The sequence below is a fragment of the Passer montanus genome, unplaced genomic scaffold, assembly GCF_014805655.1.
Source record: "Passer montanus isolate IOZ18808 unplaced genomic scaffold, ASM1480565v1 scaffold31, whole genome shotgun sequence".
Classification (NCBI taxonomy): domain Eukaryota; kingdom Metazoa; phylum Chordata; class Aves; order Passeriformes; family Passeridae; genus Passer; species Passer montanus.
Genome location: NW_024367819.1, coordinates 5,338,473 through 5,361,643, shown reverse-complemented (window position 1 = coordinate 5,361,643; position 23,171 = coordinate 5,338,473). Strand labels below are relative to the sequence as shown.

At 35.7% G+C, this 23,171-nt stretch overlaps 1 long non-coding RNA gene across 1 annotated transcript in view; it reads left to right on the top strand.

Moving 5' to 3' along the window:
* LOC120504895 overlaps positions 1 to 23,171 on the top strand; it is a 68,888-nt gene that overhangs the window by 4,124 nt on the left and 41,593 nt on the right. Inside the window, exon 2 of the long non-coding RNA XR_005628140.1 lies at positions 241 to 273. This is a non-coding gene — a long non-coding RNA (uncharacterized LOC120504895). The remainder of the gene's footprint in view (positions 1 to 240; positions 274 to 23,171) is intronic.

The following is a 23,171-nucleotide window of genomic DNA, read 5'->3' as shown; positions in this document are numbered from 1 at the left end:
GCCTTATGTTTCCCCTGCCCTGTCCATGGATGGATCCCTTTGAACTCAGATCAGGATAGCTGGGCCTTTTACGAGCTTTCTTTGGACTTAGGCCTCCCTCACTGACTGGGTTTCCTAGACACACTTCAAATCTATGTACTGTAGCAGGTTTTGTCTCCTCTCTGGGCCTTGAACCTGTTTGGAGGGTAGCCTTGTCTCTTGAGTGCACTTGGATCTTATTACATCTTTGTCTCCTGGCAGCTCTGACTCTTCAGTGAACCCTGGATGTACATGGTAAGTGGCTTTTCTCCAGTCTTGTCTTTGACAATGTCTACTGCTGTTCTTCTCTGGACTCTGTTGCACAGCCCCTGGGACTGGCTGGAGGGTTCCTTTGTCATGTCTAGGGGTGCAGATACAACTTGTTACTGTGGCCTTGTGACCTGGTGTGGGACTGCGTCCTATTGGTGAGAGCTCTATCTGCAAGTGTTTGCCTTGGCTCCTAGGTGGCCCTGTCTCTTCCAATGATTGTGTCTTCATTAGTCTCTGGTATGAAAATGTGGTGAAGCTTTCCTCCTTTAGTTTGCTTACCACTAAGGCTAAAAATCTCCTGATATAAAATGACTTTGAAAAAAAAGTTAAAGATAAAGGAATACTGGAATTAAGTTGTTTATGGAGTCCTCATTTGCAAACTCTTGTAAGATTTCTGTCTGTGTCTGTTGCTATAATTGCTATATTTTTCTCAGGGTGTAATGCGTATTCAGCAAATCAGCAGGCACATTTTGTTGTTGTTTGCTGTATTGCTCAGACCTTATTTCAGTCACATTATTTGAACACAGAGATATGTAAGACAATTTAGCACATATTTTTCTGTGCTAATCACTGTTATACTGCACAGGCACTGAAATAATTATGCTAGCTTTAGCCTGAACGTCATTATTTTCTAACTTTTTTCTTGCATAGTAACTGTCCAAATGCACTTATTGGGAAGAGATTAAGCAAATTTATTTTTCTTTTAATGGAAAATAAGCTGCTTATGCCTACTGCATGGAAAAAGGTTCATGGACATTTTAGATATGCTTTGACATGCTGCAAGCTGTTGGCTTGCCTCTTCCTATATGCCTTCATGATGCTTCCAGACTATGACTTTAACCAAAGCACTTGGATCTTTATACCACTCATTGCCTTTAAAATATGCCTCCCACTAACCTCATATGTAGGGGTCGGTATTCATAGTTTCAGCAAATTGAAACTCAGTATCAGTGGCAGGGAATTCCAAGTAGGGTCTTTACTGACCATTTGTAAAAAGTTTAGTTTATACTCATAACCAAAACCCTGTCACCAGACCTCTGAGGCAGAGCTAAAAGGTCTCAAAGAGCCCATGAGCTCTTTTGTAGTGTTGCCTTTTTCCTTTGTCTTATTCATGTTTCCAGCACTTATAACAAAGAAGCCAAGTCTTTTCTAAGAAGGTTTGTAATATGCAATGCATATTTATTAATTTGTGAGGTAATTCAATCCAGGTTTGGCTCAGAAAAAGAACAGAAGATGTTCCACAGGGACTTGTCCCTCTATAGTTGTCCAGTATGTTTGCTTTCTAAGTGAAGCAATGCCTGCAGGTAAACATAACAACTTCTCTTAGGTCATCTGCAGTTTTGTTTGTTTTAAAATTATATGCAATAAGAAGGAAAGAAAAGGCAATACATCACCATTGGCAGCTGTGCTAGGGGGCAAAAAAAATATCTGTAGCAAGGCTTTCTGCAATAATAATTTCAGAAATAAATAAATAAATGCAGTATTTTCACTAATAGAAATTCTTACACAGTAGTTGTTGCTGCTATATGAGCCTGAATTTATGGCTACTTAGCAGGGGCAGTAAAAGTTTACAAGGAGCACTTGTGACAGTTTGACGCTTCTGACTAAATATGCCTGACACTAATGAGACATGGATTGTTAGTGCCAGCGTAAGTTAGAATAAGTTTAAGGATGAACTTTTATCATAGCTATTTTGGAGGAGTTATCTCCGTGCTTGAGGTCAGTTCATGATGCAGCTTCATCCCAATAAAGGCAAGGTAGTGAGGAAACTCCTACATTTGTGAGATGGGCATGAGACCATGTAACCAGACTGATGAGCTGCTACCCCTGGTGGGTTCTTCATGCACCCATTCCATGAGATGAAGTTTCTCAAGAGAAATATCTCAGTCTGTGAGACTGCCTCATTTTAAAAACCTCTTGCTAAAAAGGGCAGCATGGAGCTGTGGTACCCAATTAAGAGAATGTCTCTGAACTTGGTATTGGGTACAGTGTAGGGCAGAAAAATCAAGGTCTCAACTGCTTCTTGCCTTTTATGCAGCACTAGTGGCACTTCTGCAATTGAGGCCCCTTCTTCCTTCCCACCATAAAGCAGTCCCCAACAAAGTGTGGTCTGATTTCACAAATGGGAGGAGGACTAGTTTAAAAGGTGTAATTTGATGGTTGATGCTGTAGAAATATTCTGAACAAAATCATCCTTGCAAAAAAAAAAATTAATTCATTTCACTATTGTAGGGGCTGCAGAGTATTTCTTCAGGGTTTTGAGAAATGTAAGTACCTTGTCTGGGACTTAAATAGCTTGGCAATAATAACATGGGCCACGTAGTTCACCTCATTATCTGCTTCCAGAGTTGATTACACAAAGAAAAAAAATGTATTCACCTTATAATACAGAGGTTCAACACTGATTGTGTAGCATATCAGCTGAATATTTTATAGAAGTGAGAGCTGAACACAAGTTGTCTGTATAACTTATTTCAGCAAATCATTATGAGAGGGCTGGGGAGGAAGTACATTTGACAAAGACATAGATTTTACAATACCTGTGCTATATTTAAAATTTGGATGTTAGTATTTATTTTATCACAGCAAATTTCACTACCTGCACTTGTTTAATTTTAAGGAAATATTTCCCAAGCTAATCAGAGACTTCAAGACTGGGGCATCCTCAGTGGCAATGATTATGCACTGGTGGAGTTTGCAGTCCTAAAGGGTGTGGGTCACATACAGAGTAAGGTTAGGTCCCTGAACTTTAGGAGAGCAAACTTCCAGCTCTTCAAGGAGATAGTCAACAGGATCCCCTGGGAGACAGCCTTCAGGGACAAGACAGAAGAACAGAGGTGGCAGATCTTTAAGGAATTCTTCCATGTAGTGCAAGATATATCAATCAAGGAAGGAAAGACCTGGTGTGGTTGAGTAGGAAACTGCTGATCAAACTAAATTGAAAAAGCAAATGCATAGACAATGGAAAGAAGGACAGTAACCTGGGAAGAGTGTAGATATGAAGTTTGGATATGTAGGGATGGAATAAGGAAGGCCAAGGTGAAGCTAGAACTGAACCTGAAAAGGGATGCAAAGAATAACATGAAGGTACAGGTATATGAACCAGAAAAGGAAAGTCAAAGGAGTATCCCCCTAATAAACAATGCTGGCAAACTGGTAACAATGGATGAAAAGAAGGCTGAGGTACTCATCTTTGACTCAGTCTTCAGTATCAACCTTTCTTCTCACACCTCTTGTATGGATGGATAACAGGATGGGGGCAGGAGGAGCAAAGTCTCTCCTACTCTAAATAAGGATCTGTCTATCTAGTGAGTTCATGAGATCCATCCCAGAGCCATGAGGGCACTGGCTCATGCCCTTGTCAGGCTTCTCTCCATGATATTTAAAAAATGCTGGCAGTCAGGTGATGGGACAAAGGCAAATATTGTAAACCCATCTCTTTTCAGTAGAAAGGACGACCCTGGGAGACTCTAGCCTGACAGTATAATCTCTCTCTATGCTTGGAGTGTCATGCAACAGATCCTCCTAGCACATATGCTAAGGCCCATGGAGGACAGGGAGCTGATTTGGAACAGTTGGCATGGCTTATCCAAGGGCAGGCAAGGAACCTCGTGGTCATATATGACAGGGTGACTACATCAGTGGACATGGGAAGGACTGTTAAAGTCATTCATCTGTAAAGCCTTTGACATGAACCCCCGGAATAACCTTTTCTCAAAATAAGACATGAATTTGGTGGATGGATATGGATATGGAATGGGTTGAATGGTTACATTCAGAGGATAGTGATCAGTGGCTGAAAGTCTCAGTGGATATCAGTGACAAGTGCTGTCCTTTAGTGTTCTATATTGGAACCAATATTATTTAATATCTTCATTAGTGACACAGGCAATGACAAAGTGATCCATCACAGCCTCAGCAAGTTAGCAGATGACACCAAGCTGAGTGATTCTGTTGATGCACCTGAGACATGCAGAAGGAGATGGACAAGCCCAGGAAGTGGGCCTGGAGGAATTCCATGAAGAAGGCCAAGTGCAAGGGGATGCACCTGGGTTGGGGCAGTCATTATCAACCCAGGCTGGGGGATGAGCTAGTCAAGAACAGCCCTGCTGAGAAGGACTTGAAGGTGCTGGGGGGTGAGAGGTTGGGTATGACCCAGCCCTGTGTACTCACAGCCCTGAAAATGAAATGTGTCCTGGGACAGATGGAAAACATCTCCTGCAAGGAAACACTGAGGTAATTTGGATTGTTCAGCCTGGAACAGAGAAGGCTTGTGTGTGACCTAGTTGTCACTTCCAGCACCTGAAGGGAACACACAAAAAAGATTTTTAAAAGAGAGATTTTTATAAGGACATGAAAGGACAAAGGGGAGTGGTTTCACATGGAAAGACATTAGGTTTATATTAGAAGGAAAGCAATTCTTTACTGTGAGGATGGTTAGGCAGTGGAACAGGTTGCCCAGGTAAGTTGTGGATGTTCCATGTATTCAAGGCCATATTGGATAGAGCTCTGACCAACCTGCTCTAGTGGAAGGTATTCTTGTCCATGGAAAGGGGATTGGAAATAGGTTATCTTTAAGGTCCCTTCCAGTCCAGGCTATTATACACTTCTCACTTCAGTAATTTTACTTACTGATGGAAAGGGAGGCAGTGTGCAGTGGTGAGTTTAGATCTGTGCTCTTGCATGTCCAGTGATTATGAAGAGAACTGTACTAGTAGGTGCAGCTTGTTAGTTTTTAAACAAATCTATATGAAATGTATTTTCTTTACCGGTCTGTGTTATGTATTGGTGCTTGGGTAGTTTAGAAAAAAGCTGCAATTGTACATGAGTGCTTTTATACTGAATAATCAGTCTGAAGGAAATTAATTTTTTTTGTGAGACTTTTTCTCACCTTGACTCAGTTGTAATTCAGTAGATGATTCAGGTGCTATTCTTAATCCAAATAATATTTATTGCTCCATTCTGTAGTAATTGGTAAATTCTCATTTCAACAGTGTTTGTTTTATAACATAAGACAAGTCTTGACTTGCTGGTTTTTTCCTATTGAAGTGTCTGGAATTCAAATCACATATATAAACTAAATGGCAAAGAGCACAGTAAGTTCAAATTCTGACCTCATTCTGGTAGGTTACAATGATTGTGCAGAGGTGAAAGTAAACATATAAATAAAAACAATTTCCTAACTGCTTCTCATTTTCAGTAGGTTATGATATAGAATATACCCAATATTACTGATTTATGGCACTATATCTTTTGCTGTCTAAAGAAGTAAATGAACATCTGTCCTCCAAGCTTCTCAGCAGACTAATCCATTATAAAATGAGAAACTTGAGGGAATGTTTGCCCAAAGTGTAAATGTGTATGTGATTTGCATGTAAGTGATAAAAAATGCAACTGAATTATCAAGATTAAAAAATAAAATTGGATGTAGAGATATTCAATATATTTAATATGCCTGGGAAAAAATATTTTTTCTTGAATAAATACTTAGATTAGATCAGTTTTATTTTGGAGTTTCAGTTTCATACAGCAGGATGCCGTAACATTTAATGTCACTACTTAATGTAAGTAAAAGCTTATACCTCCTTCTTTTCTGTGCCAAAACAAACATTTATAGGTTTAGAGAAATAAACCCAGTAATTATCCATATCTGGACTAGATTTCTACTACCTAAGTTACCATTTCCTATCAATTAAAAAGCTGACTGAATGCATTTCTTCATTGTTTCCTTTTGTTAGTGAATTGCACTGATCAACATTGTACCTGTTGTAAGGGAGAACCCATATGGTTTCAGGGAGAAACAGGTGGGAAGCCCTGAAATAAACCTTTTATTTACTGAAGAGGTGCTCATCCATTTGTAGGTACATGGACTCCTGATTTATTACATGTTTCTTCAGATCAATCCTGTAAATATCTATTAGCCAGAGAATGAGCAGAAGAGACACTTCCACCTCTGTGGAAGAGGTGAGCAGCTGTTTCAAGCTGCAATTTGAGTATTTTGAACGGGGATGACTAAGTTGCTCAACTGGAACAACTTTGTGCCAGTAGCATTCCTAACTCTATTAACCTGAGTACAGGCATGTTCCTAATGAAAGAGAGTAAAGATGCTTCATTCAAACATAGAGCAGTGATCTTTTTCCACTGCCAAAATGGAGATCACTACACATGCTTTCTTGTAGTAAGATACTAGCACTTCACAGTCTTGCACAAGATATGATACTGAAGAGGACGACTGGTATAGACTTCCTGTTTTTCTGGAGAATTCTTGGAAAAAAAGACAAAAAACCCCCCCAAAAACAACCCCAAAACAACAACAACAACAACAAGCCCAACCAAAAAAATCCATACATTTTTTTTTCCCCTGAAAAGCCCTGTCATTTTGCCACATGGACATTTTAGCCTTTGGACATTTTTCTTGCTGGCTAAAACTGCCTGCATTTCATTTTTGTGTGTTGGAGGACCTTTTTGCATTTTGCAGTTCTAATAGCAGAAGTAGGTCAGGGAGTAGATGCTCTGTCTGTGGAGACTTTAATGGTGCCCTAGACAACTAACAGTTCTAATGTCTAAGATCCTGTCCACAAATGTGATAACTTAAATGCTTCCTATCATGCTCAGTTTTATAAGCTGGCAAAAAAACCCCTCAGTAAGCACTTTTATTCTCTAATTTTTGACAGAAGATGTTTTTTCTTTACTCTTTCTTAATTTCTTTATTCAGATAAGTGTATTAAAGAAAAATGTTGGAATTTTAGAGTTTTGCTTGGTCCTTTTTATACATCTGATTTAGGAGCTTTTCTTAATACACTTGAAATTATATAAATCACCTTTTTAAGCATTGTTTCTCACATGATGAATTTGGTATTTGGTTAGTACAGAAATTTATAATTTTAAGAGAGTAGAAGCCTTTTGGTAATTCATAGCTTCTGGTTCACTCAATATTTTAAGCAATGGCATAATTTTTGATAATGACTTGGTCAGTCAAGTATGTTCCATTTCAATTTTGAAATAAGAAATTATGAAACTGACTGTGAAAGCAATTATGTTGGAAAGAATTTAGCTAGAGGTAATTATAGCATGAGATTGGCTATCCAGGCAATTATTAACTAACTACATAAACTTTTGGGAAAATTATGCTTTCTTTTTTTTTTCATAATCCAGAAATGAATTTTCTTTACTCTGTGTATGCCCTGTCTGTGATGTACATTATTTTTCATTAATCTTCATGCAAATAATCAATTATTGTATCATGCTTGAACAATGTTTCTTCCTGCAATACCTGTTTCATCTTTTTCAGTCTCTGGCATTAATATGCTTCCAATTCTTCATTTGCATAGGAGGTTGTTTGTTGGTAGCAACCAGAAAAAGGATATTTTTTACGGCATGAAAAGACATGTGATGGCAAAAGCTTGTAAGATCTAGATAGAACCAGTTTGTTTGTTTGTTTTCATTCCAGCCTTTAAGCAACATAAGTTGGGTGTGTTATAGCAGTGGTGATACATAGTGTTGAAGTTGTGTGTTGATGACTTCAGCCTCCTAGTTGTAGGTGCTGTTAAGAAGGAAATTGTAAACATTTTTCCAGCAAAGAATCTCCTTTGGTTTTAACATGTGTTCTCCCACCGCACCCACCTTGGCAGTCTGTGAAATACCAGCTGAGATATATCCATCTGTTTTTTTGAAAATAAAACCTAAATAAAACTGATTATATTTATGATCTAGTTAATCTCTGGAAATAAGCTGCATAGTCATATGAAATTAGAATGCTCACACTGTTTAAAAAAGTCAAGAGATTTAGTAGTAAACACTTTCAATTTTAAAAGATCAGTTAGGTCAGTAGAAACCAGACATTGAGACATGACATATCTGAGAAGCCCAGACAGTGACCCATAAACTCTCCAAACCTGACTAGACAAAAAAAGCATGCACTGTGGTTAATCAAGCAGTCTATTACATGCACCTACTATGCATGTGATTTATTAGAAAGGCAAACTCCTCCTGAAAGAAGACGTGATTTGGGAAAACTTGCTTTTGAGACAGAAACTGTCTGTGATTAATATTTTGGCTACACTAATTGAAGTTTGACAGGACATCTGATTTATATGTGATTCTGTTCCAAGCCTGTTGACAGACAGAATACCGAACCATAGGCTTGTGATGGGATACCATTTGTGAAATCCCTTTCCATGGCAGATTTATTTTGTGCTAGCTGCAAGAATTTTTGTTAGCAAAAAACATGAACTATTATGAATACCTCTTGCCTGAGGTTTAGAACAAGGCTTTGCTGTGAAGTAGTAACTGACTTAAAAAGTCCATATTGTATAGAACAGCGATTTTGTCTGTCTAGAAATGTGGAAAATATTGACACCAGAGATGAGAAATTCAATACATGAAGATGAGGCAAATCAGTTTATTGCATGAATTTATAATTACTCTTTTGAACAGAGGAACATTGCTCACTTCAAAATATCTGTACTTTTCTTTAACTCAGTAAATGATTGATTTAGAAGGGTATGCTGTAATGATGTGACTAAATGCTATAAGGACTATAAAGTAAGTCTGGAATTATTGGTAAAAGAGGAATTTGATAGAGGGAGATCACTGAGATATCATGGTTGATTAAATAAATTAATTAAAATTATTGAGATAAATACAGTCCTGCTGATTTATTTCATGGTTTCTTCTTGGTGAGTGTGTGAAGTCTGACAGAGATTAAAAATTGATTTCTATTCATCACTTTTTTCCCTTAGCCCAGCCTTCAAAAATAAATGTTATTGCTCTGTGATTTAGACTACATTTATGTGTTGACTTTCATTTAAAATTGTGCTGTTAATATCTGTGAAAACTTAAACCTTCCATGAAGCACTATGTATCATTTGCCTAAAATTCGAATTGGTGATCCACACATGGTTTTGACCGATTTTTGGAAGCAGAAGTCATCCACCTAGCACAAAGGATGACAGGAACTTCATAATTCACTCCTGTGCAGGAATGTAAAGAATTTCACATATGTAAATCTACTGATTTACAGAAAGAATAAAGAAAATGTTTTATAAGCGAAAAAGATCCTTCATGGCACTGGCTGTCCTTTGTTGAAGTTGATATTATTTAAGGGGACTGAAGAGTGGGAACAAGCTGACAAACTTCCTTTTCACTGTGTGGCACAGCTGACCCAGAAGGTCCCAGAAGCCACAGTCCAGGATGGTTTCCTGAGAGTTCGATCACCTTTCTTCTTTTCAGTCTACCAGATTGCTTTTGGCTTCCAGAGCCCCTCCCAAGTAATCCTTCTGAGAACTAGGATATGCCACATGGTAGATATTTAAGTTAATTTATAATTAAAAATTTTGAAATATGAAAATCCTATTTTGCTGTTTGTCCTGTTCTAATTTCCATTGCTTTTTAAATATTAAAATTCTTAGATAAAATAGTGGTAGGGATGTATTACTCACTTCTACTATGAAATAGCTTGCTTATGTCAATGATTATAGCACTATTTCCAAGAAACAAATATGTATCTATCTCAGCTAATGTGCTTCAGGAGGTAAAATTCTTAGAATAGAAGGATAACATGATATTTTACACATGCAGCTTGTGGCAAAGGATGAAAACACTTTCATGACATAGAGAGAAAGCTGTAGACTGTCTGCTTTCACTGGAATACTGTCCTTCACTAAGTAACATTTGTAAACTAACTTATTTTCCTTTTATAAGAAGCACTGGAAGTCTTCCAAGTCTAATTTGAAGAAATCATAGAAACATAATTGCAGGCCATACAAATAGTGGTTTTGATTTTTTTTTATTTTACTTTTCATTCTCTTTGGATGCTTACCAGGGAAGCTGGGCACTGGACCTGGCAAGCTAAAGAATGGGGTTTTTTTTCCTCCCCTAAAGAATTGCATTTCAAAATGCAACAAGCCAGAGCAAACAAGGAGACATAAGTAGACACAGGAGCATGTTGACAGTACCATGTAGTTATTTAGTAAAGCATGGCCATATCTGAGTTCCTTTTATTTTACTTTGGTAGTTTGAGGCTTTTGAGGAGTTAGAAAGCATGAACTTTATATGAACTATGGTTTTCTGGGTGCCTGATGGCTGAGCTGCAAGGCTCTCAAGCTGCATGTAATTGAAAAGACAACATATATTGGTGTGTCAGGAAACATCACTTACATCTTTTTATGCTGCATTTAGATCTTGTAGAAACTTAACAACAGAAGCTCCCTCAGGTCTAGAATAGCCATTATGAATGGACTCCTACAAACAAGTGAACAAATACTGACTTTTAAAACAAAATATCCTCTGGAAAACAAATTTTGGTAAAGTCAGTGGAAAAGTAGAACATTAAGGGATTTATTATGATTAGCACAGCATGTTTTCAATAACAACTAGTCCTTGACTTTGTGTTCAGTAATTGAGAGGAGGGGTAAGGACTGGGGTAAATGACTCTCCTCTTCTTTAGTCATGCTTTAATTACCATCGCTACATGAATGGGGAAGAACAACATGCTTGAATTTCTAAGTATGTGAATTTTGACGTGCAAACCCTTTTCTAACAGATAGTGCTTAACAGGACTCACAGAACTGCAGAGCTCTTCTTCTAAGGTCCAAAAGGTGAAAGAGTGTTTAACTCTTGGTGTTTCAGAATTAAACAGATGTGAAGTAGATTCTTCAGTAGAGTTCACAAAGGTTTAAGACAGCATAGGTCTATGAGTGGTTGAAAATTGCAGGATTAACAGGCTGTTAAAAGGTCTAACTCTCTTTTGCTAAGGTTGATGAATTTAGAATGCTAAGTCTTTCTCAAAGCTGTCTTAAACTTTTTTATAGTCAGAAGTGGTACTGAAGCTGTTTTTCTTATTGACAATTCTCAGTAAAATAATTTTTAAAAGAAAAAAAAAAAGCAAGTTTCTGCAGCAACAGAACAAAGGGCTGAACATTGTTTCTCTTGGGGAGGTACAGCTCAGTTTCGCAGAAGAACAAAATTGAATTTACCTCAGTCTAGTTTGTTGATTTTTCTTGACAAGTTTCTGGAAAGCAAGACAGGTCTTAAACATGCTAGGGTTAATTGGTTCACACAGAAAGAAATTTGCAATTAAATACTTTGTCCTTTCATCTTTTGTAAAGGATCTTCCAGGAAATGGCAAAACAGTATCCTATTGGTGATTGCTCTTTTATGGACAATCATTTAAAAAAAACTCCAAAAAACAAAAACAATAACACAACAACAACAAAAAACAAAACAAACAAAAAACCCCAAACCAAAACAACAACAACAAGAAGAAAAAGAAATAACAAAACCCTATCCTAGACTGATTCAGGAGAATATTTTGAATTAAAGAGGTGTTGCAACTTCATAAATAAAAATCCTCTAACAATTAATTGAAACAACTTCCTACTGTGGCAGCATGCACTGTCATGGTACCTCGATGATACTTGTAGAGAGCCATCTGCAGCTCATGAACAGGAATTAGGAATATTATGAAGAAGGTACATTAAAGAAATATCTGCCACTAAACAACCTGTTAGCAGCAGATGATACCTTAAAAGTATTACCTGTCTGTCTTGCCTGGCACTTTCATTTCTGGACTGAGCAGCAATCAAAAAGAAGTGACTGTTAAAAGGATATATCTGATAAATGTTTTCAGAATTACATCAGTATCTTAACTGAAAGTGACCTTTTTCTGGATGATGTATACTCTGTAACTTTTTCAAATAAAGCAGTAAAACCCTAAATCTTCAGTTCTTCTCTCTCCCCATTTTTTTGCATGTGCAGAAGTATTTAATAAACCACATGCTCTTAACTTTCCTCTGTATTTTCATTACTTGTTTGTTTTGCTAAATTATGGTATGTGCAATAGAGAAATTGTTCAACCTTTCCAAACTCTGAGAAATCCCACATTTGAATATTTTTCTATCTTTGTGGAAAAGAGTGATTTAGAAATAGCTTCTTCAGATGTATCCATTTCATGCAGAGCTGCAGGAGCTGGTTGTCAGCAGGGAACAAAACCAGACCCTACCAGTTTTTAGTTTCCTTAACTCATAAGCACTGCAGGAACTCAGATCTCCTGGTGTTACTTGAGGTCTATATAGAAGCAAAAGAAAATGGTTGCCATAAAACAAAAAAAAAAGAAAAAGAAAACCAGAACTTTTTCCAAGTAAGCAGTAACTAACTCTGCAAACCTATTTAGCTGCAAAAATATTCATCTGCTTTGTAAGTAATTTTTGTTCATTTCGGATGTCAATAATAAATGAGTGATACATTTCACATATGACAGTTTTAGCTTAATATTCTATAGTACTAAGTTTTTTGCTTATTGAATTTTGAGAAAGTAACACTGGAATTCAGAATGTTTTCAAAAGAGCAGTGGAGGAGATCTCAAGAGTCTATTTATGAGCATGCAACAGCAGTATTTCCAGGTAAAATAAACTCAGAATTTTTTATTTTGTGAAATGCTAGATACTTTTTTAAAGCTGTAGAAATAAGATCCACGTTGTGGTTTTCCAGAATGTCTAGAACTCTCTGGTGATTTATTTAATTTTAGCTTTGCAATGAAACTTAACACTGATAGGTTTGATTGTAATATTGGGGTTCTATTATTGTTACAGAGGATGTAATGACCTTACATTTAGGAAAATTTTTAAGGTAAAGGAAAAATAAGATCCAATTTTAGTACAGGTTTCTTGAATGTAGGTCATGCCAACATAAGTAGTAGGGGGAGTATGAAATAAAGCAAATACTCTAATCAACTGATGTAACACTTTATAAGATGTCATAAAAATGAAAAAGAAATAATAGAAAAGGTCACCAACACCTTTTTGAAGGAAGAAGTCTATTGGTGTGAAGTTGCTGGCAGATTTTAAATGTTCCTTCCTCATACTCACTTTGTTATTTACTTTGCATGTTACAAAATTTGTTAGTATATAATGTGTCTCAGGTGAACTCCAGGACTGTAACAGAAATTCAGTGGTGCTTAGTGGTACAAAAGTCACCAACATGAATGCAAATTCTAATTCTGGAATTTCTGCTGTCTGGAATTTACACCCTGAAGTTAAAGAAGACCCACCTGAGTGGGATAGGTTAACCCAAAATAAAAATGTGATGCAGCCACTGAAGAAATTAAAATATCAGAGAGGGTAGAGGTGCTGTTGCCAATATTCCATGAGTCATGAAACCTTCTTGTCTGTGGAGTGGCCATCTGAACTGTAATAAGAGCAGTAGTGGCTGTGGGCAGAAATTGGGAGATGGAAGGAGCTCATCACATAACAAAAACAGTGTGGCATGGTCAGATGATGCCAGTGCTTTATTGTCTTTATGGGACAATAAGTCTTCTGTAGAAAAGCAGTCCTTGGAAAACTGGAATAAATGGGAGGGGAGGAGGGAGAGGCAGGAAGAGTTATTAGTGATCAATGCAATACTTCATGAAAACAGCGTATTATAATATCTGAACATATGTGGGACTTTTGTAATAGTGCCAGGAATTAAAAAAGCAATTTACAATGTGTCCCATATGTTTGAGAAATTTAAGGAACATAGTGTCAAGAGACAGCTTTGAAATATTTCTTGATATTTCAGTAATCCATTGTTTGACTATAAAACATTAGAAATACCTAAACCATTTGACATTAGCAAGGATGTTTATACTTTTTTCCCCCTTATCTATCAAGATAGATATGTAGCCAAAAATTTTAGTAATTTAGGTAAAATAACACCTAGACTCATTAATTAAATAGAAAAGAAAACAAACTGATCTCTAAATTTTTTTTCTATTAATATGGTTATTTTATTTACTTCATCAAGACATGAAAAGAGGAAAGAGAGGTATTGATGCATCCCACAGCAAGTCCAGCCACAAGTTAGCTTCTAGTAATCTTTGAGAAGTAGTCAAGGATGTTTTAAATACTGCTTAGTGCAAAATGCAGAATTGTGGCACTGAAGCAATGAATTACTTCTTTGGTCTTTTAAAACATAATCACAGCTGAAAATCTTACTAATTTCCCAGATAAATATTGCACAATACTTAATAAATTAATTGGCAAAAATGTAGCTTAGAATCTTATTCTTGAGCTAAAATTGTCAATATGTAATTTATCTAGATATTAAGAAATAACTAATCTTTGCATGTTGTGGAATATTTGTTTGGGGGGTGTTTTTCCCCTATTAATTCTAATATTAATGAAGGTTTTGAGTTCTGGGTGGGAGAGGGGCTTTTTGTACTGTTTGTATAAACTGTGGTATTTTCTGACATTTGCAGCAACTGCATACTGGAAAAGTGTCTGAGAAAGATGGCTTTTAATCCTGTCATTTCCAAAGTTCATGCTCAAGTTTATACGGCCAGGGTCTCAGAGCCATTCAGGGGAGTAACATCTGAGTTTTAACAGCATACAATATGAATTGTTCATGATGGATACTGCAACTGTTCCTGGAATATACCTTACGTTGTTATGTATAATAAGAAAAAATATACTTTGGAAGAAAGGACTTACCTGATTTTGGAAAAGGAAGGCAGGAAAGAATGAGAAAGAAGCAATACAGTAAGTAAAGATGATCAAGGTGCATTTTCCTTTTCTGTAGTGTTCCTCAAAATAACACTAAAGAACAATCTAACACCCCCTCAAAATCCAGAAACCCCTAAAATCCCCAAAACCAAACAGATAAACTGTTGACTTTCACTTTTTGTATTGGTTATATTTCACAATTCATCTAGTAATATACAGTTTTGATTATAAGCCTGAGTTTAATTGAAGGTTTTTCAAAGAGCTTCTTTTCAGAACAGTTTTCATGCTCAAAAATAATAATAATTTAAGAAAAAAATCTACCCCATCCAGCTAAACAGAAAATGACTATGAGTGGTTGTGCTTACTATATTCTGAGGTATAAACTTTAAATGAAAATAAGGAGCTATTTTAGCAGCAGTATCCAGCTAGAAGACTATTTATGTATTGATATAATATTATACTATTTTCTTAGTTTTGGCTAAACAAACGTGCTTGTTTTGGAGATTTGCTTTAATATGAGAAACGGAGCCTCAGATAATAATTAGTTGTCATAGAAGATAATTTCCATTTCAGAAAGCAAATCTTAACTTTTAAGCAGGATTTATTTAAAACTTTGTTAAGTGGATTCATGGTAATATCAAATATAGAGCTCATTACTTGCCAGCACACTAATGAAGTTGAAGGAGACTGAATCTGCTCAACTGACTTAATACTCTCTTAGAAAACTATATAATTTCAACATAATTGTTGTGGGTTTTTTATTCTAATCTTATTTGACTATGAAACAACGTAGCTATTTTATCTGGAATTATTGTTCCATTCTTGAAATGCTGGAAAATTAGCCTAAAATCTGACTAGCTTGTGTGTTTCTGCTCCAATCTCTAAAGATTGCTTAGAAAAGTCAAGATAAATTATAATACAAAAAACAACTTTTACCATGGTTTCTAAGTACCTCTGCAGTAAAAAAACCCCTTAAAGTAGCATATTACTTGGTGCATCTCTGTATTGAGGAGAAAAAGCATTTGTTAATGCTAACAACGCAATAAAAAATTGTAGTAATTAATAAAATATGGATTTTTATGACTCAGCAAGATTGATGTGTCTTGTAGCCAGTGTTGTTTTCATCATAGAGAAGAGTATGAAAAATCTACTCATTTCTTTGAAAAGTGCTCCAAGTTCACAGAGTGATGAACTTGCTGGTTCATTTGTTGTTGAAATAAAAAATTCTGTGTGGGAGACTGTCTAAACTAATATATCCACTGAAGACTTGTTATATTAACAGTACTTCCCATGGCTATGCTAGCACAGCAGTGCCTGTCATACTTTGAGAAACTTTGAACCAATTTACTTCAAAGAACAACAACAGCAAATCTAAAAATCTATTAATTTTAAAATAATATCATAACAGAAATTGTTTTTTCCACAGAGGACTAGGAAGTACAATACAAGTGTCCTGGTTCTGGACAGCACAGGGTTAATTTTTGCACTAGCTAGGATGAGCATGGCCAGAACCCATGGATTATTCTATACCATTGTCGTTTTTCAGGGATGGGGAAAGGACTCTCTTCCTGGTCACAGAGCATGGCAGCACACAAGACAATGATCAGGGTTTTTTCTGTGGTGACTTCCATTGAGTGAATCGTTCACCTCTTGAACCCTTTGGTATTTATACTGTTGCTACTACTATTTGTTTTCCTATCTCATTGCTGTTTTCAGTAGATTGTTCTCATCTCAACCTCTGATCTTTGCCTTTTGTTCTTCTAATTGTCCTCTCCAGCCCTCCACCTGGAAAATGGAATGGGGAGGGAGGAGTGTCTCAGCAGTGCATGGTTTGGAGGATTTCACTGGAAACACTGAATTGAGAAATACCATTCCTAAACCACAGTATCAAGTTGCATATACATTTGGATACTGCTTTTAGTGAGGTTCTTTTTATTGGTTTTCAAATGTTTGTTTGAGGCTTTTTCCATTTTTGGTTGGTTGGTTGGTTTCGGTTTTTGCTTGTGCAATTTTTGTTCGGTTTTGCTTGGTTTTGGGTTTTGCTTGTTTATTTTTTGTTTTAGGAGGATTTGTTGGGATTTTTTTTTGCATTTTTAGCTAGAAGAAAGGATGACGTTACTTGATTTTCATGAAATTTTCCATCTATGGTGTATTCCTTAGACATTTAATTTAGTTTCATATAAATTCTCAAAGCTTTGACCTAGATCAGACCTCTTTTAGTTGTGCTATAACAAACCTTAGCAAAGGAGATGGACTGACTCCCTATAGAACTTCCAGCCTGATTTCTAGTGATTGCCAGATGAAAGGAGTGGTCAAAGACAATAATGCAAGGTTGCTTTATTTGTTCAGAAAGGCCTGCCATAAAGATATTAAAAGAATCACAGATTCTGAAACCTTCTTGGAAGAAGAAATGTCTTTAAGATCCAGAAATCTCAGCTCACAATGACATTAAATTTTGGACAATGATGTTTTACAGAATCACAGAAAATCAATTAAGATTGGAAAAGACCTCCAGAATCACTGAATCCAGCCTTTGAACTCATTCAATGAAATTCAAAATGCAGTAAAAAGACACACCTAACACTTTTCTGTTCAGAAATGGTACTGTCCACAATTACTGTGTTTTCAGTATTTATTTTTCTTGCAAAAGAATAAATCCTAAAATATACTCCCCTCGCCCCCCCAACTAATCAACAGCAAGGTTTGTGGTTATCAGGCAACTGCTTTTGTGAACTTAACTAACAGTTGCTTAAGCTGCAATCTTTTCTTCAAAAGAAAAATCTACTGAGTTTTTTATGTAAGTTGTACAATGGCACCAAGAAATTCAGTGGTCTGGGAGGCATCAAACTTGATGAGTAGTTTTGCTTTCCATGAGTTGTAGCACACTGCAGCTGCTCAGAACTTGCTATATGGATTTCAAAGGAAACCACATAACTGAAGACAGATTACCAGCTGCATTAAATTTTGGACTTATTTGGAATACAAGTTCTCTGCTGAACATTGTGAAGATAAAAATTCTAAGCTTCTCTTCCTCATCATCCAAGGGAAAGATTTGACTATCATTTATCAAAAGTATTATTTTAACTGCTTGATGTATATAGACCACGTGATTGCTATAACTATTCTGTTGTACTTCAAGGTATCCTACCTTCCTTTTCACCTTCACTTTGTACTTCAACAGAACTTTTATTTAATTCATTTACATTGCTCCATGAGAAATTGAGAGAAGGGAAACTGATGGGTAAAACCACTTACATGCTATAAAATGTAGGCAGAAAAGAGCTCTATCCTGCAAAGAATAATGTGATAGGTTTTGGAACAATCAATCTTTTGTTGCAAGGTTTGGGACATAGTTTGCTTGTTGTTTAACCTTCAGTGGTGTCAGAATGAGAATATGCAGCTGTTTAAATCAAAAGTAACCATGGATTTGATAGTCCTTGGTAATGTTTGCACCAAAAGTTTCAGTCAAGTCAATAGTTTAGGTCATATTATTTGACTAGGAGGTTTTTCTGTAGCATCTGTTTGCTCTCTGCAGCAGAGGTGTGTGTAGCTGTGTCACGGCAAGCCAGTACAACACTAAAGTCAACACATTCAGTCAAATGTAGAGACTGAACACAGAGAATGATTTACAACATATTTATTCCCAACATTTCACTGTTCAACTGCAATAAAGTGAATGGAGACTCACCAGGTATGCTGAGTGATCTTCATGAGTGTCTGTTTTAAGAAAGTACTTTCTGTCCTAATTCACTGTTTCTTCAGACAGTGGTGTATCACTAAATGATTACAGCATTCCTGAGTCAACAATTTTATAGAATTTGGAATATTTATTTGGTACTTTTGTCTCTAGTATCACCTAGTTCTAATAATATGTTTGTCATCTATATAACATAACTAAAAATACAAAAATAACTGTAACCTCCCTAATAGCAGAATGATGAGGCCAACTGTATGTGATTGAAATTACCTCAGTATTTTGTACATTGTCTTGCACGACATAATATCAAGTACAAACAGAGGATTTTTTACTTTTTTTTTGCCAAAAATTTCAGGAACAACTGAAAAGTATAGCAAATAAGCTACTTTTTTCCCTAAATGTCTAGAGAATTATGATTTAGATACATCTCCTGTGGAGACAGGTTGCTGAAAAAAAAAAATCAGTAGAAAATCTAGAATAATGTAAATGTTTGTCTAATGCTGCACTACAGTATCAAAAGACAGAAGCTTTAAATAATGTCCCAAAATTCTAGTACCTCTAAGGATCTCCCAGTTCTACATTTACAATGTGTAAGTTTTCTCTAAGAGATTCAGTATTTCTTGACTAAAAATAATTACTTTGTTTTCCCTGAAAGTAAATTTATTTTACCAGTAATAATGAATTAAGGGGGACAGTGAAAGTTTCAATTTCATGGCCTTTATACTATTTTTAGGAATCCATTTAAGTCCTCCTGTGAAACCTAATCTCTCAGATTGGAATTTAGGTGACATAAAATCTATCTGAGAAAAAGCAGTCTCAAAATGGCTTTGGTGGTCTTGACAAATACCTGTAAGTGTCAAACAGGTCTTCTGATGTGCTTTCATTTCCCACATGAATCAGGACTGTGTATTAGTGTTGTATAATTATCTTGTTCTCTTTCATTTTCAGTACAACAATGACAAGATAAATGTTAGGTAATTAAATTGACAGGGAATTAATGGAGAAATGTTCTGCTTCTTAGTAGCCTTGGTATAATGTGTTTTCTGATAACTTGTGGATGGGGATAGGAGGTGTTTTCTTGAAAAGCGGGATAAGTTTAGATAATTTCTTCCTGCTCTATATACAATCAGTTGTGTCATAGAGTTGGTTTTTATTGTGGTTCTGTGGAAATGAGATAGTGTTGACGTCTGCTGACATAGCCATTCAGTGAGACAAAATATTTGTACTAACATATATAACCTTCATGCTGTAATAGCTTTTTAAAATAAGCATAATTCTCTTTAAATGGCTTTGTTAGCACGACAACCAACAAAGGTTTACACAATAGGGGCATTAAAAACAAACAAAACTCCCGCAATCCCCCCCAGTGTTTTGGCAAAAATTTTAAAATTTCATGAGGCCAACAGCTGTTGGAGAGGGGAAGGACAGAATATTTTAAAGCAAGATTGAGGGCTTTAATTGTGAATAATTTTCCAATGCAATGTCTGGAAACTAGTTTTTGCATCTCTTCTTGCTTTTGTTGCTCTATTAGTGAAAGTATAATCTGCTCATATATTGAGAATAAATCCTTCTTGGGTACTCTTTTCCTTTCTTGCTTTTTCATAGTATGATTCATTTAGTCAAATGTGACAGACTGGCTATGATTTAAAGTCATATATTTTACAATATATAAAGACTGAGAGCCTGAGACTTTTAAGCAACATTTTTATTATTGGTTATGGATACCACCAAAGATAACTGTTCTGACTAGAAAACTTGTATGAAGACAAACTATCTCAGTAGCAATTTTGCCATTAATAGAAAAACTGAGCTCAATGCATGGCCTTAAACAAATTTTTGAGGCTATTGGAGTAGCACATTTATTTCCTGTTTCACAGGAATCAGTTGTGGATTCACAGTGGATTCAATTGTATCTCTTAGATTTTTTTGCTTTCTGAGTTTAAGATTTGATGAAGGAGGGATGTTGCTACTCAAATGTGATGAAATTAATGATAAGTACAGGATATTTAATGGGAAACCTTCCAATGTTTTGAGAAAGAGTCATGCTGACAATAAAGGCATAATTTGATTATAAATGACTTTATATCTTTAAATTATAAAGTAATTCATAAACCATTGTAAAAATATGAATTTTTGTTGTCTAAAGAAAAGGATAAACAAGAATCTGTTCAGCATTTTAAAGAAAGAAAAAAAAAAACAAACACTGAAACTCAGTTCAAAGCCAAATAATTGTTTTTGTATTTTTATCACTTTAAAAGACAAAAGCAGAGACATATTGCAAAGATTTGCTGGTTGAAAATACAGTGTCATTTCCTTAAAATGTCTAGTTGTTCCTGATCTGGTTGGTGAAGGCTTGCTAATAGACTTAGAAGCCACCAGTGCGTGTCTCAGAAACAGGATACTCAGGAGGGAAAAGAGATGTTTGTTCAGAAATATAGTAGAGAAAAAAAATAGCTGGGGTGGACTGAGGACTACCTTGTGGAGGAGTACATCAAGTGAGATTGGTGGAAGCAAATCTTGTGGGCGTGATATGCTTGTTTCAATAGGAATACTAGTGTCAGTGAATAATGCAAGAATCTGAAAGGTCTAAATCTGGGACAAAAAAGGTGTTTCAAAGATAAGAATAAAATAAAAGAAGTTAATGACTGAAAGGAAAGATATTTGTAGCTGACAGTGTTGCAGTAATCAAGTCCTGTGGAAAAATGTTAAAATTAATCAATAATATTTGAAATTGATTCATAAAATAGTGGTGCAAAAAAGCAATGTATAAAGCTTTTAAAGCAGAAAATTATTAATTAGCTGAACCAGTTAGGCTCATAAACTAATAATGGAATAAATTAATTGTGGGGAATTTAAAATGCTGGCAATTAATAATGGAGTCATAAATGCAAAGAAATAGTTAAGTGACAAATTCCAGTAAGATATTACATAATGCTTGACTTAATTGTTATGGTCTCTATGGCTTGCAGGATGACAATTGATACCATTAGAAAATATAAGCAAGTTCTTCATGTGAATGCAGTAGTATAATAGTTAAACATGAGAAATTATTCCAAATCTACATATGAGTTGAATTTGGCTTTTAAGATCTGAAGGGTTGAATGCACAAAATTTTGTCTCATTTGGACTGATAATATCACTTCATTCAGTATAATTTTAATTTTCCTTATATGTCTTACCTACATTCAGTATCTCTGGTAAAGGAAATGTGAATATGTTTCTGAATGCCAGAAGTGTACATTTTGGTTTAAAACTAATAAATTTTCTTTATTCAAATAATCTGGAAATTATGTGACAAACATCCTACCTGTAAGTACCTTGACTGTACTTGCAGACAATTAACATAAATGTCTGCATAATTTTTGACACATTTCTGCTCTTTACCTTCATTTTCCCTTCCATTTTTCCTATGGATGCTCTTCATGCTGATTAAAATTTATTGTAAGCAGATACCTCCTGGAGTAAAAGGGAAATTTTGGAAAACTAAAGATATAGGAAGCTTACTTACTAGGAAAGCAATGTTAGAGTAAGAAATTAATGAATTTTCTGAAACAGAAGATGCTTCTCTTGTGTCTTGCCCTTGAGATCTTTCTCCACCTTATCAGTCTTCTCCTGGACACACTCTAATAGTTTGATGTCCTTCCTATATTGATGTACTAAAAACTGTAGACATCCTGAAAGGATTTGGGAGCAGGTTTAAGGTGTGGCTGCAATTCCTTGGATCACAAACAGACCTTGCTGAATGGTGAAGATGCGTCCTAGTCTTCCATCCCCATCCTAAACCCAGAATTACTGTTGTTGTAGGGGTTTCTTACATGTTGCAAATCAGTCTCTTCAGAAAAATGCATTGTACTACATCAATTGTCTTCCACAGGAACTTTGGAAAGATGCCCAGAGATAGAACTTGTTTATCAGCAAGGAAATACAAATTAATTTTCTAAATAAAACTCTTTCTGGCATTAGTCAGGCTGTCCAGAGGCACTCAATATATGCTGTTTCCAATATTTCCCTTATGAGTACAAAATACTGTACAGGTTAAGACAATTGGTTTTCAAAATAGTAAGCAGTGACCATTATGTGAAACCTGTGGTTGTCACTTGTTTAATTTTTTATTCATGTGATTGTTCAGTGCACTTCAATTGACTTCAACCACTCACACCATGGTTTCACAGAATTATTGACTGTTGAATGATTACAAATGTTATTGGTCTGAGCACTTAAAACTCAACAAATTTGAAATGGACTTCTCACATTTTAGAGATGAGGCTATGGAAAAGGAGAACTTTCTCTTTATGGGTTTCTCATTTTTCTTTATTTCTCTCATACTGATGTGTTATCATTTCTCTTCCAACCTAAATCAAAGAGCAAGTGTAATCCTAAGAGAATCTTCTTGACCTATTTTGGGAAGAACTACTGATATGGGAATACAAACTATGTGCAAGAATTTCATTTTCCAATTCAGAATGAAATTATTGTACTTGGAATTAATTAAACTTTGAAGAAAAGCATGTGGACTGTTAGTGCTATCAATTTTTGTGTAATCAAAACACAGCATTCAGTCTTTGAACCCCTATGTAATCAGAATCTTTCTTTCTAAATCTCTATTACTGCACCTCTCAGGAGGCAGATGGGTGCTTAGGCTACTATCTAAACAAAAAGCAGCGAGCTTGAAACAAATTAGGCACAGAAGACTGGGAGGAAAGCAT